The 16752-nt window shown below is 46.3% G+C and overlaps 4 non-coding genes and 6 pseudogenes across 4 annotated transcripts; all 10 read left to right on the top strand.

Annotated features, from left to right (window-relative positions):
* The first annotated feature begins 421 nt into the window (after positions 1-421).
* LOC143944239 (5S ribosomal RNA) lies at positions 422-541 on the top strand (annotated as a pseudogene).
* Positions 542-650: 109 nt separating this feature from the next.
* On the top strand, positions 651-769 carry LOC143955005 (5S ribosomal RNA; annotated as a pseudogene).
* Positions 770-879: 110 nt separating this feature from the next.
* On the top strand, positions 880-998 carry LOC143944888 (5S ribosomal RNA; annotated as a pseudogene).
* A 109-nt stretch (positions 999-1107) lies between these two features.
* On the top strand, positions 1108-1226 carry LOC143945731 (5S ribosomal RNA; annotated as a pseudogene).
* A 109-nt stretch (positions 1227-1335) lies between these two features.
* On the top strand, positions 1336-1454 carry LOC143953374 (5S ribosomal RNA). Its single transcript, XR_013268462.1, has one exon. It is a non-coding gene; the product is annotated as a 5S ribosomal RNA (ribosomal RNA).
* A 109-nt stretch (positions 1455-1563) lies between these two features.
* LOC143944510 (5S ribosomal RNA) lies at positions 1564-1682 on the top strand. The gene has a single exon (XR_013265034.1). It is a non-coding gene; the product is annotated as a 5S ribosomal RNA (ribosomal RNA).
* A 109-nt stretch (positions 1683-1791) lies between these two features.
* On the top strand, positions 1792-1910 carry LOC143953319 (5S ribosomal RNA). The gene has a single exon (XR_013268412.1). It is a non-coding gene; the product is annotated as a 5S ribosomal RNA (ribosomal RNA).
* Positions 1911-2019: 109 nt separating this feature from the next.
* Positions 2020-2138, top strand: LOC143954872 (5S ribosomal RNA; annotated as a pseudogene).
* A 14086-nt stretch (positions 2139-16224) lies between these two features.
* On the top strand, positions 16225-16343 carry LOC143953602 (5S ribosomal RNA). The gene has a single exon (XR_013268669.1). It is a non-coding gene; the product is annotated as a 5S ribosomal RNA (ribosomal RNA).
* Positions 16344-16452: 109 nt separating this feature from the next.
* Positions 16453-16572, top strand: LOC143948477 (5S ribosomal RNA; annotated as a pseudogene).
* Positions 16573-16752: the final 180 nt, after the last annotated feature.

The following is a 16752-nucleotide window of genomic DNA, read 5'->3' as shown; positions in this document are numbered from 1 at the left end:
AATATGACAAGACAGGTCCTCTTTACAGTGAGATATGGGGTCAGTAAGACCCCACATCTCACCTCTAGGCTGGAAAGCCTGAAATAATAAAATAAAACGATCCTGGCTTCAATCATATCTGTGAGTCGGTAGAAGCACCAAGCAGTGGAACAGCCATTATGATCATTCATATGGTGTAGGGAATCGCCGGCTGAAAAAGCTGATATCTGAATGATGCATGTAGCTGCACCATCTGCTCGTCTGATCTCAGAGGCTTAGCAGGGTTGAGCCTGGTAAGTACCTGGATGGAAGATGGCCTGGGAATACCAGGTGCCATAGGCTTCTTTTTTTGTTGTTGGTGTTGACTTGTTTTTTTTTCACTTGTTTCCCATGGTGACCATCTTGGCATTTGTCAAGAGGGTTGAGAGTGCCTGAAGAGATTGTCTATGGCCACATCACTCTGGAAGCGCCTGATCTCATCTGATCTCCGAGGTATAAGCAGAGTCGGGCCTGGTTAGTACCTGGATGGGAGACCGCCTGGGAATACCAGGTGCCGTAGGCTTTTTTCCATTATGTTGTTGGCTTTGGCGACCTGCTGTATTTTTCCCCTCCATTGCCCGAGGTGACCACCTTGGCTTTTGTCAAGAGAGTTGTAAGTAGGGTGCAAGATTGCCTACGGCTACATCACCCTGAATGCGCTCGATCCCGTCTGATCTCGGATGCTAAGCAGGGTCGGGACTGGTTAGTACCTGGATGGGAGACCGCCTGCGAATACCAGGTGCCGTAGGCTTTTTTTTCATTATGTTGTTGGCTTTGGCGACCTGCTGTATTTTTCCTCTCGATTGCAAGAGGTGACCACCTTGGCTTTTGTCAAGAGAGTTGTAAGTAGGGTGCAAGATCGCCTACAGCCACATCACCCTGAATGCGCTCGATCTCGTCTGATCTTGGATGCAAAGCAGGGTCGGGCCTGGTTAGTACCTGGATGGGAGTCCGCCTGGGAATACCAGGTGCCGTAGGCTTTTTTACATCATGTTGTTGGCTTTGGCGACCTGCTGTATTTTTCCTCTCGATTGCCCGAGGTGACCACCTTGGCTTTTGTCAAGAGAGTTGTAAGTAGGGTGCAAGATCGCCTACGGCCACATCACCCGGAATGCGCTCGATCTCGTCTGATCTCAGATGCTAAGCAGGGTCGGGCCTGGTTAGTACCTGGATTGGAGACCGCCTGGGAATACCAGGTGCCGTAGGCTTTTTTCCATTATGTTGTTGGCTTTGGAGACCTGCTGTATTTTTCCTCTCGATTGCCCGAGGTGACCACCTTGGCTTTTGTCAAGAGAGTTGTAAGTAGGGTGCAAGATCGCCTATGGCCACATCACCCTGAATGCGCTCGATCTCGTCTGATCTCGGATGCTAAGCAGGGTCGGGCCTGGTTAGTACCTGGATGGGAGACCGCCTGGGAATACAAGGTGCCGTAGGCTTTTTTCCATTATGTTGTTGGCTTTGGCGACCTGCTGTATATTTCCTCTCGATTGCCCGAGGTGACCACCTTGGCTTTTGTCAAGAGAGTTGTAAGTAGGGTGCAAGATCGCCTACGGCCACATCACCCTGAATGCGCTCGATCTCGTCTGATCTCGGATGCTAAGCAGGGTCGGGCCTGGTTAGTACCTGGATGGGAGACCGCTTGGGAATACCAGGTGCCGTAGGCTTTTTTCCATTATGTTGTTGGCTTTGGCGACCTGCTGTATTTTTCCTCTCGATTGCCCGAGGTGACCACCTTGGCTTTTGTCAAGAGAGTTGTAAGTAGGGTGCAAGATCGCCTACGGCCACATCACCCTGGATGCGCTCCATCTCGTCTGATCTCGGATGCTAAGCAGGGTCGGGCCTGGTTAGTACCTGGATGGGAGACCGCCTGGGAATACCAGGTGCCGTAGGCTTTTTTCCATTATGTTGTTGGCTTTGGCGACCTGCTGTATTTTTCCTCTCGATTGCCCGAGGTGACCACCTTGGCTTTTGTCAAGAGAGTTGTAAGTAGGGTGCAAGATCGCCTACGGCCACATCACCCTGAATGCGCTCAATCTCGTCTGATCTCGGATGCCAAGCAGGGTCGGGCCTGGTTAGTACCTGGATGGGAGACCGCCTGGGAATACCAGGTGCCGTAGGTTTTTTTCCATTATGTTGTTGGCTTTGGCGACCTGCTGTATTTTTCCTCTCGATTTGCTCGAGGTGACCACCTTGGCTTTTGTCAAGAGAGTTGTAAGTAGGGTGCAAGGGGGGCGTGGTTTGGTGCCTGAGGAAGATGGACGCTCGCTTCTAAGCTCTCTCTCCCAGAGATCCAGCTATCTATTCATCGGGTATCTATCTCACCGAAAAACATGGGGAGCACACCGCAAAACCCTTCTGGTTTACCCTCCCGTTCGTCCAGGAGCCAAGACGCCCTTATAAACCAACACATACCGGAGATATTCCGTGCGCGGCCTAGAGGAGCAGCGTCTGACTCGCACGCAGCACCGCGCGACGATTCACCTCATGGCAGAGGGCCTAACAGATCCAGAAGCCGGAGCCCACAATCTCAACCCACGGATCCACCGTCGTCTCCATCGCTCAGTCTTGCAGATTTGAAAGCTATGACGGCGGATATCAAAGGAGCACTCGCGGCTGCGGTCTCCAAACTACGCGCGGACTTTCAGTCGATGATCCTGAGGGTGGAAGACATAGAAGACACACAAGCCCGCCATGACACTACTCTTTGCCGATTGCAACAAGTCTCGGAATCCCACGCGGTCCACTTCAGGGACATTAACCGCCACCTGGAAGACCTTGACAACCGTGGAAGAAGACACAACGTTCGAGTACGAGGTCTTCCAGAGTCCGTGGAACCTACACAGCTTGCCCGCTCTGTCACGGCCATTTTCAATGGCCTCTTAGAGAGGCCTCCCGATACGCCTATTGTCCTAGAGCGCATTCATCGAGCCCTACGACCCAGGGGAAGGGATGCTGATCCCCCTAGGGATGTCATATGCTGCATAGCCGATTATATCCTTAAGGAAGAAATTATGCGGAGGGCGAGGAATGGAGGGCGGATGCTTCATCAAGGCCCTGAAATTAAACTTTTCCAAGACCTGTCGGCCATTACTCTACAGAGAAGACGAGAGCTAAAACCGGTCCTAGATCTCTTGAGAGCCCGCGCTATTCCATACAGATGGAAATTCCCTCTTTGTCTCTCAGTCAACTATAATGGTCACTCGGTTAATCTCAGAGTTCCTGAAGATCTTGATCATTTTTGTAGTACTCTCAATTTGCCCCACGTTGAAGTGCCTGACTGGTACAGTGATTTTCGTCTCCCCGTGTTACGGAGAGCTGACTCTATGGAAGGCATTGCAGAGGCAGGCAACTTTAACATCGGCAGACGCAGGAGGAGCCATCCCCCTGCCTCATCACCGAGAGCTCGAGGCAACGTGCGCAATCTCAGCCCTACAGCCTCACCGGACCACCGAAAGCCCAGGAGATCGTAAAGTCTCTTCTTCCTGGAAATCCGTCTCGTTGACACACAACCCCACGAACCTTGTTCTCTGTTTTCCCGGTTACCTGAGTTAAGTGCAGTCCCACATGAAACCTAGAACCTATACTGCTCTGAGGATTTCTACTTCTTTTTTCATTCGACAACCACTATGGATGTATGAGAAATTTTGCGATTTACTGACCTAGAATGTACCCCGGATACACTCGATTGGAGTCTTTTACCACGAATGTTCTCCTGCACCCTCAACGCACCACCTACAGACTCTACTGCACTGCATTGGATTTCGTACGTCAAACCTGTAGGTAAGCTGTCTGGCTGGACAATATCTATATCCACGATGCGATCCCTAATAGTTGGTGAACTTACACTTGGACTTTGTCATCATCTCCTGCTTAATTTTTTCCTTTTTCTTTTTTCTTTTTGGTGGTGCAGTGCTATCTTACTTTTCCTTTTCTAATTATTGGTATATTATTTTTCTGTTTTTTCCCAAGTTTTCTTGGATCTCTGTATATCTGATAACCCAGCTGCATGATGAGTGTATCCGTTCAGTTTGACATGCTTTATAGATTTTCATTTACTGTTGTTTGCTTAATAACCTTCTCGTTCGATTTATGCATGAATATCGCATAACACTGTATATCCACTGAACATCTGGCTACGAACACTTGTTCTCTCTGAGGCAACCCTCGCGAGGAGAATCGATCCCACTTCATTCATTGAATATACAGTTAACTTGCACCTCAGTATGTATGCTCCCAGACCCTGATTACTTGCTCCAAGAGTTGTTATAAAGACTGCCTTCGGTTTTCATGCTTATGTTCTAGTTTGGATTTGTAGAGTACGGTATTAAGAACTCACATCCGATCCCTCATAGTTATATTGTGCATCTTCCTGATCAGAAGTGCCTCTCTTCATGATCTCTTTGTAGAATCTACCCACTCCCCGTACCTTTACATAACAATATCTCCATTTTCTTCCATGTTTGTGTATTTCCTCTCATGATATCTTTGTCGCCACAAACGAACTGATACCCCTCCTTCTCCCTTCTCGACCTCAAGGGACATGGAGCATATCCCATCTTTGTCGGGTTACCGAACACTCTCCACCACAGGAATCTCTATGAGATCCACCTGACCTTTACTGGTATTATTTACTGTCGGGAAGTTTCTAATAATACTTCCGGACCCCAGTTGTATTTACACCCCAAAAACCCACCTTTTTTGTCACATACTATCTACAATACACTTACCTTTGATCAGTCCTTCTACTGTCGTATCTGATCCCTCACCTCCCCCCTTCTTCTTTTTTTCTTTCTTTTTTCTTTCTTTTTCTTTCCTGTAGTTTATTATCCTGCCCTTCGCATTCCCTTTCCCAACCCCCTGGGTTTTCTGCTACTCGCCGTCTATTTCTCTGCTGGTCACTTACGATTTCGTTCATCATGCCCTCCCAGCACTCGATACACACACCACAATTTAGATCTCTCAAGATAGTATCTCTAAATGCGAAAGGTCTTAACACGCCCGAAAAAAGATCTCAACTTTTGGCCCATATGAAATCTATGAAAGCTGATATCATTTTTATTCAGGAAACCCATTTTAGCTCTCAGGCCACGCCTAAATTCTCCAACTTACACTACCCTCAGGGTTATCACTCCACCACTCCGAATTCTAAAACGAAGGGTGTATCCATTCTCATATCCAAGCGGACTCCCTTACAAATTATTGATACCAAGATCGATGATCATGGTAGGTACATTTTTCTTAAGGGCTCAGTACACGACAAACCGATTACATTAGCAAATATATATAGCCCTAATTCTGCACAAGTCCCCTTCTTTAGGTTAATCTCCAATCAACTGGCTACTTTTCAATCAGGTATGTTGATTCTAGGGGGCGACTTTAATGTCCCCCTAGATCCTCTGATTGACACCTCGACCGGTTCCTCTACTCTCCCTTACAGGGCCCTAAAACAAATTAGACTGACGCTACAAGATCTACTTCTCCACGATACTTGGAGAACCCTTCATCCGACCGAAAAAGACTTCACCTTCTATTCTAACCCTCACGACAAATACTCTAGACTTGACTACCTTTTCTTAACCCAGACTGATCTATCATATCTCAAACATGCAACTATAGAACCTATGGTCCTGTCGGATCATCACCCTATTTCGATCACTCTGACATTCCCTGAGACTCATGACCACACATATATCTGGAAATTGGATCCAAGTATCCTGACTGACACTATTCACACTTCTCAACTCCGACAATGTCTCACAGATTATTTCACTGAAAACACTACCCCAGATACCTCTTCTGTCACTCAATGGGCAGCTCACAAAACTGTTATCAGAGGGAAACTCATATCCATTTCTGCTGAGCTCAATAGAGAACGAAAACGTCGCCTATCCGATATTTTCATGCGTCTTAGAAAGTTAGAGACAGCACACAAATGTACGCTGGCTGAGCAGACCCTCCACGATTTACAAGCAATTCGTTCCTCCATTCGTGAGGAATTGGGGAAATCTATCCGGAAAAAATATATGCTCTCTCAGAAACTCTTTTACCAGTTCGGCAATAAAAGTGGTCATCTTCTAGCCCAAGCCTTGAAAGCCAAACGATCGAAGACGATTGTACATTCCTTACATACTTCCACAGGTAAAAAACTCACATCGAACGAAGAGATAGCCAAAGAATTCGAATGCTTCTACTCTAATTTATACAATCTTAAAAACTCTGATGAACCCCCCTTAGCTAAACTTCACAGACAACGAACGATGGAGGGATTTTTATACCAATTCTGTCCCAAAATTCAAAACCCAGACATCATATCCTCTCTAGAGGACCCGATTACCCCTTTAGATTGGAAGACCGCCCTTAAGCAGACCAAAACTGGAAAGAGCCCAGGTCCAGATGGACTGCCCGCGGTTTATTACAAAACCTTTTCGGACGTTCTCTTAGATCCCTTCTGTAGAGCCTTCAACTCCATTTCAGACACTACCCCCCTTCATCAGGATATGCTAGAAGCCCATATAGTGGTAATTCCGAAGGGTGACAAAGATCCAACCAAAGCTGAAAATTATAGACCTATCTCACTACTTAATGTTGATTTGAAACTTTTCTCTAAAATTCTTGCTAACAGAATTCTTCCTCTTATCCCTAAACTGATCTCTTGTGACCAAGTCGGATTCGTCCCTGGCCGTGAGGCCCCGGGACAATACGATTAAAGCCATTAACTTGCATCACTTAATCAAAACCTCTGGACAAAAAGGTTTTTTCCTTTCCCTTGACGCGGAGAAGGCATTCGATAGGGTAGCATGGGATTACATGCACTGTGTTTTGAAAACCATCGGATTAGGACCTCGCTTTCTCCGCTTTATTGATGCCCTATACATTAACCCGAAAGCGAAAATCAGAGTGAATAATACCTTATCGAATGCCTTCTCCATACGAAACGGGACCAGACAGGGATGTCCCCTGTCCCCTATTCTATATATTCTCACCTTGGAACTTTTCTTAAATAGCTTAAGATGTAACCCAGATATCACTGGAATTAAATCTAAAACAAAAGGGGGGCGCATGCGCGGAGGCTCCGAAGATGGACGCTTAGTCTGAGAGCTCCGTCCCGCCGCAGCAGCTCCGGCCTCTATACCGGCACCCTCGGACGCAATCTTCGCCTGAAACGAAGCCTCTAAACGAGCGGAAGCCTCGGGGACACCTCCGATGTACGCGGGAGCGGTGAGAAGAAATTTAATGACCGCTTTTGACGCCGCAGTGTCCCTGTCAGATTCAGTCAAGATGGCGGCGGCCTCGCGCTGCCCGGGCCCCGCTCGCCTGCCTAACTCAAACAATGCTGCATCCCCATCCATTTTGGCACCAGACCCCTTGCCTGACTTCCCCCCCCCGGGAGCCACTTCTCCTGCTTCTACAGCATCCCTCCTGGAGCATACCCTAGCAGACCTGGGTCTCTCACCAATGGAGGCTGGCCCACCTCAGTCTCCTCACACACTACAGCCTAAGGCTTCAGGCCTACCGCAAAATCTGAATGTGGCTGATCTCTTTGCAAAATTTGCAGATCTCCTGAACATAACAGCGAATAAAATTACAAGCGATATTAAGGCAGACCTTCACAATATTGGCTCCCGCATAGAAATAGTGGAATCTAATTTGGAAACTACAATTTCTAGGACCAATCAAAATACGGCTTGCATACAGAATCTACAGGAGCAATTGGAGACTGCACAAGCTAAAATTGACGATCTCGAAAATAGAAATCGAAGGTATAATTTTAGGATCAGGGGGCTCCCTGAATCCTACAAGGAGGTTCCTGAAACGGTCTCATCTCTCATCAAAACACTTATTCCGGATATCCCGCACCACCGACTGGAACTAGACAGAGCTCACAGGGCTCTCAGGCCCCCCAGAGCGGATGGGCTCCCCCGAGACATTGTGGTTAAGCCCCACTTTTTTTCAGTCAAAGAGGAAATAATGCGCAAATCAAGATCCCTACCAAAGATCATTTTCCAAGGGCATCATTTACAGATCTTTGCAGACTTATCCCCGTCCACTATCCAAAAAAGAAGAGCCCTGAAACCCCTGCTTCAAGTTTTGCTGGACAAAGAAATTAAATACTGGTGGCTTTTTCCTTTCCAACTCAAATTCATGTTGCGTGGCAAAGCCTACACTTTTGGTTCCCTACATGAAGGGGAAAAACTCCTGCTGCAGCTAGGCCTTATCAGCCAAATTCCACATCCTACTCCTCAAGGAAACACGTTCCAGTCAGCTAAACGACAACTGCCCACCAGCCCCCTACCTCCAGTGTGGGAGACTGTACGATCCAAGAAATCTAAGGAAACTGGTCCCCCCTGAGTGTATCAACCACAGGACCTTCGAGTATTTTGCAACTTCTCAGATGCTCCCTGGGAGCAATTACCACCTTACTTGTGCCTTGGACTCTAGACCTTTCCTCTGTCCTCTAGTTTAGCACCCATCTACAGAGGTGGTGCGGCGGGCATTGGAGGGTATCTAGGCCGTGCTACCCTCATGGGACTTTCCATTGTTGCTTACAATGCCCCATCTAATCCTAATAATTTTTTTCAGGGGGTGGGGAGGGTGAAGAAGATTGGTTCTTTTTTTTCTCCTGTGATGGCTCTGGGGGTGGTCCCGGAGGCCCCTCTCCCTGCCTCCCCTTATTGCTGTTTTTCACCATTTCCCCTGCCAAATATCCGAGACTTTCGCTTCCCCTAAGTTTCAGGTGTTATATATAGTTCTGTTCATATGTAATACAATTATTGCTACATAATGGGCTCACGGTCCTCCTTCCTTATGTCATTTTTAGTTTATCCCAATTTATTGCCAATGGAGGAGACACGAGGGCCATCGCTCTATGGGTGCCGTGTTTAAGTTCAAGATTATTTTACTATGTATTATGGTTTTCCATAATTGTTGAGGCCTTCCTGCTGGGGCGGTACTCATGTACCCCCCATTTGTCTGGCTCACTGGGACTTTTTGGTCCTGGTAACTGGACAAACCTTATCCCTACTTTTAGTAGGGTTGGGTTGTTTGATTGATTTGTCCTCACAGGTGGAGGACTCTGTCCCCTCCACTCTACGGATGACTCTCTTGTCACCCGTCTTTCTCTTCATTCCTATTCCCTTTCTTCCTCATCAGGGTCCTCCTCTATGGAATGTAAGTTGGTTTGGAAATAGAGGATTTTGCAGAGTAAGTGCTTTTGTTTTTGCTGGCGGTCCTCCCTCTCTGCTCAATGGCTGATGCGACCTTACCTCCACTAACTCCACTCAAAATAATTTCCCACAATTCCCAAGGTCTAAACTCTCCCCTTAAACGGCGCAAAGTATTTCAGTATCTACACAAACATGGGGTGGATGTAGCTCTGCTTCAGGAAACACACTTCCCTAAAAGATTTAACCCCTCCTTTATACACTCCAAATTTCCCCTATTTTTTCTGGTCAATGCAGAGGATAAAACTAGGGGAGTGGGCATCTTTATCTCTAATAGATGCAAATTCACACTGAAATCTGAATTCCAGGATGCGGAGGGTAGGTTTTTGTTATTAGTGGGTGAGCTTGATGGTAAACTATACTCCTTTGTATCTTACTATGCCCCCAACAAGGGCCAGTTAGCCTTTTTCCACCGTATGCTCTCCACCTTAACACCGTTACTTGAGGGTACGGTTCTTTTTGGAGGGGACTCCAACATCGCGTTTGACCAGGGTTTGGACACATCACGCCCCTTGGGCAAACGCTTGACTAGACCCACTAATCAAAGCTTACGTATAGCCAAGCTGCTTTTCCAGCAAGGTCTGGTTGATGTCTGGAGAGAGGTTAACCCGACTTTAAGAGACTTTACACACTATTCTAACCCTCACGGTTCCTTCTCCCGGATAGACCACATTCTTGTTGAATCTGCTTCCATTTCTCTTGCTCAAAGGGCTAGTATTAAGGAAGTGGTCTGGTCGGATCACTCAATGGTTGTCTTGACTCTCTCTCGTCCTGCATGCCACAGACCAAGTAGACGTTGGAGACTCAACGAGTCTATTTTGAGTGATCCCGCTAGAGCTCAGGAAATTGAACAAAGTATCCTACAATACTTTGCTACTAATGACACTCCCGACATAGATGATACCTGTCTGTGGGCAGCCCATAAGGCAGTAATTAGGGGTCATCTTATTCATATTTCTTCCCAAATTAACAAAACCAACAAAACTAATATTGATAACTTAGACAGGGAATACACAAAGCTAGCCAAACAACATAAAAAGAACCCAAGTTCTGTTCCAGTCTCCAAACTGGATGCTGCTAAATTGGCTTTGAACCTGGCCCTGACCACCAAAGCCGAAAAATGGTTGCGCTGGAACAGAGCCAGATTTTACTATCAGGGCGATAATATTGGTTCTATGCTGGCCAAGAGACTAACACCTAAATTCCGAGAGCCGGCCTTCCCTAAAATTAGAATCCAAGGCGGCTCCATGTCCCAAAACCCCCAGCGCATAATGCACGAATTCCGTGACTTCTACACTTCATTATACAGTGGTACCCACAGCCCATCCCCTGCGGACATCAACAAATTCCTTGACACCCTCCCGATCCCCTCATTAGAGGATAGACACAAAGCAAGGTTGGATTCGCCCATCTCAGCAGAGGAGGTGTGTGCAGTGATTAAACATTTGAAAATGCATTCGGCCCCTGGACCGGATGGCTTTTCGATACCATACTATAAAGCGTTCGTCCCCACTCTTGCACCATACATGGCCCGTTTCTTCAACAACCTCCGTAGGGGGGGAAGTCTTGATTCCTCTCTCAATGAGGCTTATATCACGGTCCTCCCTAAACCCAATAAAGATGCTAGTTCAGTCAGTAATTATAGACCGATTTCCCTCATCAACAATGATTTGAAGATTCTGACTAAAATCCTTGCGGACCGTCTGGCTTCCTTCATTAGTTTATACATACACAAAGATCAAGTAGGATTCATTCCGGGACGACAGGGCCCTGATCAAACGCGTAGGGCCATAGACATCGTGTCGCTTCTTAATTCCAATTGGGATGGGAATTCTGCCAGGCAGGGTTGCCTCTTATCTTTAGATCTCCAAAAAGCGTTCGACTCCGTGCGCTGGTCATATATTTTTACAACATTACAACGTTGGGGTTTTGGCGATTCCTTCCTCAATGTTTTGCGTGCCCTATACTCGTCTCCTACAGCCCAGGTTCCTATGCAGGGATTTTACTCAGAATCTTTCCCCATATCAAGAGGTACCAGACAAGGTTGTCCACTATCCCCTTTGGTTTTTGCAATAGCAATCGAATCTTTGGCTATAGCCATTAGGCATAATCCAAATATTCAAGGTATTCACTGTGGTTCTCAACAGCACAAATGTGCCTTATTTGCAGACGACATTCTGATGTTCGTCTCGTCTCCCCTGACTTCGTTGCCCAACATTTGCAGTCTCCTTACGGAATTTGGTTTAGTATCAGGTCTCAGGGTCAATTATCATAAATCTCAGGCTCTCAATGTTAATATCCCTGGCCCACTTATGGAAAGGCTCAGGGACAGCTTTAAATTCACCTGGAGTGATACTACGATATCATACCTGGGGATCAAATTAACCTCCAGGATTGATCTCCTCCATCAAGCTAATTACCCACCATTATTCCACAAACTGGAGGAGGATCTAAACAGGTGGTCTGGGCTGTCCCTGGGCTGGCTAGGTAGAATCAACACCATTAAGATGACGCTGCTCCCTCGTATTCTGTATCATTTCAGAGCTCTTCCCATCCCAGTAGACAGGGTGCGCTTAGAACGTTTTCAAGCTAAAGTTGTTAAATTTGTTTGGGGAAAGGGAGGACATAGATTCTCTAAATCCATTTTGTTCAGATCCAAATCGGAAGGAGGCTTGGGTCTCCCAAATTTACGTCTATACTACCAAGCAGCCCAGCTGGCACAGTTATCAGCTATCTTTTCTAGATGGGAGAAACCTGACTGGATACAGATCGAGAGACAGGCGGTTCCCAGGCACACGCTGGACTTTCTTATGTGGTGCCCCAAAAAAATGAGGCCCCCGATACTGTCCCCAACTCTTTCCCACTCCTTTTCAGTTTGGGATGGTCTAAAAAATAATTGTTGCCTTATTTCCCCGTTAAAACCTTTGTCCCACCTCTTTCATAACCCAGAATTTCCTCCGGGACGGGACATTAAAGCCTTTCAATGGTGGCTGGACAAGGGGATGTATAGAATAGGTCACTTCCTTCGACCTTTGGGCCCTGTTTCTAAAGCCTATTGTATCAGCAAACTTGACATGCCCTCTACTGAACTCTTTCGTTTCACTCAGATTACGAATTTCCTGCACAAAAAATGTAGACATCTTCCTAGTGGTCCCCAAGTGACTCCATATGAAACATGGTGCGGTCAGTACAGCGAGCAGAGGGGGGGGGGATTTCAGTTGTTTATAAGGCACTCTCTTCCACACGCTCCAAAACAACTTACATGCTAGCATGGGAAGAGGATCTTAACCAATCCTGGAGCATTGACTTATGGCAAGGGCTTTTTCTCAAATCCTTCAAAGGCATTCTTAACTCGAGTATGATAGAAGCCGGTGTCAAGGTGATAACAAGATGGTACTTGGTTCCTTCGAAATTAGCTAAAATGTTTCCATCCACTCCCCCTCTGTGTTTCCGGGGTTGCGGCCTACGGGGTGACATGATACATACCTGGTGGACTTGCCCTAGAATACGGCAGTTCTGGTACAGGATTTTTACCTGGATCTCCAAAATCTCTACCATACCGGTCCAGATGTCTCCTCTGGTGGCGCTCCTCAATTTCCCTGTAGAGGGAGCCTCCAGGAGTACGCAACGCCTCATCACTTTTATTTTACTAGGAGCTAAGCTTACTCTTGCCAAGGCCTGGAAACAACCCACTATTTCCACTGTATTGGCCAAGAGAAAAGTGTCCTGGATCATGCTCCAAGAAAAGTCGGCAAGCGTACTCCTGGACCGCTCGGACAAATTCAGGGCCATTTGGGAGCCCTGGGCGAGCTTCGTGGGAGTAGCCATTTCCCCATAATTGCGCTAGGATTTGGACCCTGGATATGATTTTATCCCCCCACGGTCGACTCCTGCTGGTAGTTGTCCTTCATCTTTTTATCTTTATTTTCCTTTTCTTTTCTTTCTTATTCCCTCTTCTCCGTTCCCTTTCTTTTCCCCCACTTTTAGCTTTCTTCTATGACGCCTAGAGGGGTACAATCTGCAGTAGACGCTTCATTGTAGAGCGAGGTCAAGTCAATTGAACTCAATACCTGCCCTTGCGCTACCATGTTGACCTCAGTTTGTTGTTTTCGGTTTCCGGGAACCTGGGCTCCTTTACACCTAACTAGTTATGTTGGACCCCCAGATGCAATTTGTTTGGGTTTCCTATTTTGGTTTCATTGAATAGATCAATACCTCTGATGTGCATGTTCCTGGTCTTCTCTGATCTGAGTTACGGCGGGGGGTGGGGGGTTCTCGGCCACAGCAAGAGCCCTTATGGGGTGGTGGAGGACTCTACCTTCTTCCTGGACATTTCTTCTTACTAGGATTCTGCACAAATGTATTAGTTAATTCTGGTCGGTTAGAGGCTATTGACTTTTCCAGATGTTTAAGTTTGTACTCCCTATAACCCTTACTTTATATGGGCTCATGGTTCTTCTCCAATTATATTGATTGCCTGTTCACCCTCTAGGCGATTCAGGACGATGAATGGTTACACATCTGTATTACCTTTTGCTGTGTTATAGTATTTTCTACAATGTCTCTGTTACATTTTATTGATGCAAATAAAAATATATTGAAACGAAAATCTAAAACAAAAGAATACAAAATCGCAGCGTACGCTGACGACATCTTACTATTTCTCACCAATCCCCTTATAACGATTCCATCCCTTTTAAAAGCATTTGGCTCATTTAATACCTTGTCCAACCTAAAAATTAACTTTAGTAAATCCTATGCCCTCAATATCTCTCTACCCCATGAATTGGCCGAACAATGTAAACTTAACTTCCCATTTCAATGGACAAATTAGACTATTACCTATCTGGGCATACAACTCCCAAAAAATTTAGACGACCTGTACGCTAAAAACTACCTACCCATCCTACATAAGATATTGTTGGACTTAAAACTATGGAACAAACCAATCTTTTCGTGGTTCGGTAGGGCTGCTATTCTCAAAATGAACATCCTCCCTCGCATCCTGTATCTTTTACAAGCCGTCCCGATTAAACTCCCCATAGCTTTTTTTAAATCGTACAAACGAGCATGTACGAATTACTTGTGGAATACGCACAGACCCAGAATTAGCTATCACCAACTCTCCCTACCCAAAGCCAAAGGTGGCATAGGTCTCCCTGACATCGCTAACTACTACAAAGCCACTCATATGACGAGGATAATTGACTGGAACATCCACTCACCTTACAAAGATTGGATTGCTCTAGAAGCTTCGTTCGTGGACTCCCCTCTTCGACATTTTCCATGGGTACAGCGCTCACACATGTTCGCTTCGACTAAATCCCATCCATTAATAGCCCCAACTTTACAATGCTTCTCTACTATATGCGCTCAAAAGGAAATTTCATCTAATCCTGGACCAATGACTCCACTGAAACAGAACCCACTCTTCCCGCCAGGCATGCACGAATCCTTCCTTGTTAAACATTGGACTAACGATCCGATTCTCATTAACTCCTTTTACAACAAAGGAAGACTGCTCACGGCACAACAAATCGCAGAAAACTTACAAATGCCCCCAATCCCCATGTGGACCTACCAACAAATTAGATTTTACCTGCAATTCACAAATTAACAAAGTGACTGCACTAGATCCCTGACTCCCTTCGAGAAACTCTGCACCTCACAGACCCCCCTGACTCACCTCGTTTCTTCGACTCATTCACTTCTATTTCAAAATTACAATCCTGGCACTTCGTTGGCTTGCAAGGCTTGGGAGAAAGACCTGGAATCTTCCTTTTCACAGGAAGAATGGGAACGTATCTTTCTACATATTCATAAAGGTTCGCTGAACGTATCAACGCAGGAAAATGGATATAAACTACAATGCCGCTGGTACCGTACTCCTGCTCTGATCCACTCCTGGGATGCAAAGACTCCGGATACATGCTGGAGATGTCACAATCCGGGTGGCACCCTCCTATACTTGTGGTGGCTTTGCTCAGCCATACGTCCTTTCTGGCAGATAATACATAGGAAAATTGAAAAAATTACGAGCTCGACAATACCCTTCTCTCCAGCACTTTTCTTGCTACATCACGATGCCCACTCTAGCACGCCTTACCGAAAATCTCTCACACTCCACTTAATCAGTGCAGCAAAGCAATGCATCCCAATCTATTGGAAGTCTCCTACCATCCCTTCCATTGCAGAATGGCTTCGTAGAGTTGATAAGATAGCAAACATAGAAGAACTGATCCACATTCATGCTGACACTCAGACGAAGTTTAGCTCCAAATGGGCACCTTGGATCCACTTTCGGACTACTGCTGACTTTCACGACCTTATTCAAAATCCCTCCTGACTAACCTTCGCATATTTAGATACCCGTAATTAGCACCGAGTACCCCCTGGGTTTCCTACCACACGACACCTCAACCGTCCACCCTAAAAGGGTGTTAGTTCGTAGACGGCGAGTAGCAGATCTCCTGAACCCCTGTCTGATTCTTTTACCTAAAGACATAACCTCCCTTCTCTCTGCCCTTTCTCACTCGTTCTTTATCCCGTCTCTCTTTTACATAGTTCCCTCTCCCCACCCTTCTCTCTACAAGGATACGCATCTCCAGAACAGAAGGTGTAAACCTATAACATCCCCCCTTACCTCCTTCTCGATCTTTCCTTACCTCGACACGTTCTTTGTTGTCGCGGTCGGGCAATCCAACTTTAGACCTGTTGATCATAGTACAACTCTACACCTACGCAATCAAACGATCTGATTTTATCTGCATTTGGAATCTCTTCCATAGATTTCTACATCTTGTTAACTGTTTACTTAGACCTAAGGTTCCATTCTACATCTACTGTATAACCATATCCAATTTGTTTGTATTATTCTTGCTCAACATGGATTGCCTGTTATATATATATATATATATGTTATTATTCTTCTGTATGATGTATTTTGAAAACCAATAAAAACCTTTGGTAAGTAGGGTGCAAGATCGCCTACGGCCACATCACCCTGAATGCGCTCGATCTCGTCTGATCTCGGATGCTAAGCAGGGTCGGGCCTGGTTAGCACCTGGTTGGGAGACCGCCTGGGAATACCAGGTGCCGTAGGCTTTTTTCCATTATGTTGTTGGCTTTGGCGACCTGCTGTATTTTTCCTCTCGATTGCCCGAGGTGACCACCTTGGCTTTTGTCAAGAGAGTTGTAAGTAGGGTGCAAGATAGCCTACAGCCACATCACCCTGAATGCGCTCCATCTCGTCTGATCTTGGATGCTAAGCAGGGTCATGCCTGGTTAGTACCTGCATGGGAGACCGGCCTGGGAATACCAGGTGCTGTAGGCTTTTTTCCATTATGTTGTTGGCTTTGGCGACCTGCTGTATTTTTCCTCTCGATTGCCCGAGGTGACCACCTTGGCTTTTGTCAAGAGAGTTGTAAGTAGGTCGTAAGATCGCCTACGGCCACATCACCCTGAATGCGCTCGATCTCGTCTGATCTCGGATGCTAAGCAGGGTCGGGCCTTG

The sequence above is a fragment of the Lithobates pipiens genome, unplaced genomic scaffold (genome assembly GCF_037356315.1).
Source record: "Lithobates pipiens isolate NorthernLeopardFrog02 unplaced genomic scaffold, aLitPip1_a1.2 Scaffold_30, whole genome shotgun sequence".
In the NCBI taxonomy this organism is placed as follows: Eukaryota; Metazoa; Chordata; class Amphibia; order Anura; family Ranidae; genus Lithobates; species Lithobates pipiens.
The sequence above is the reverse complement of the archived record's forward strand: the minus strand, read 5'-3'. Positions and strand labels throughout refer to the sequence as shown.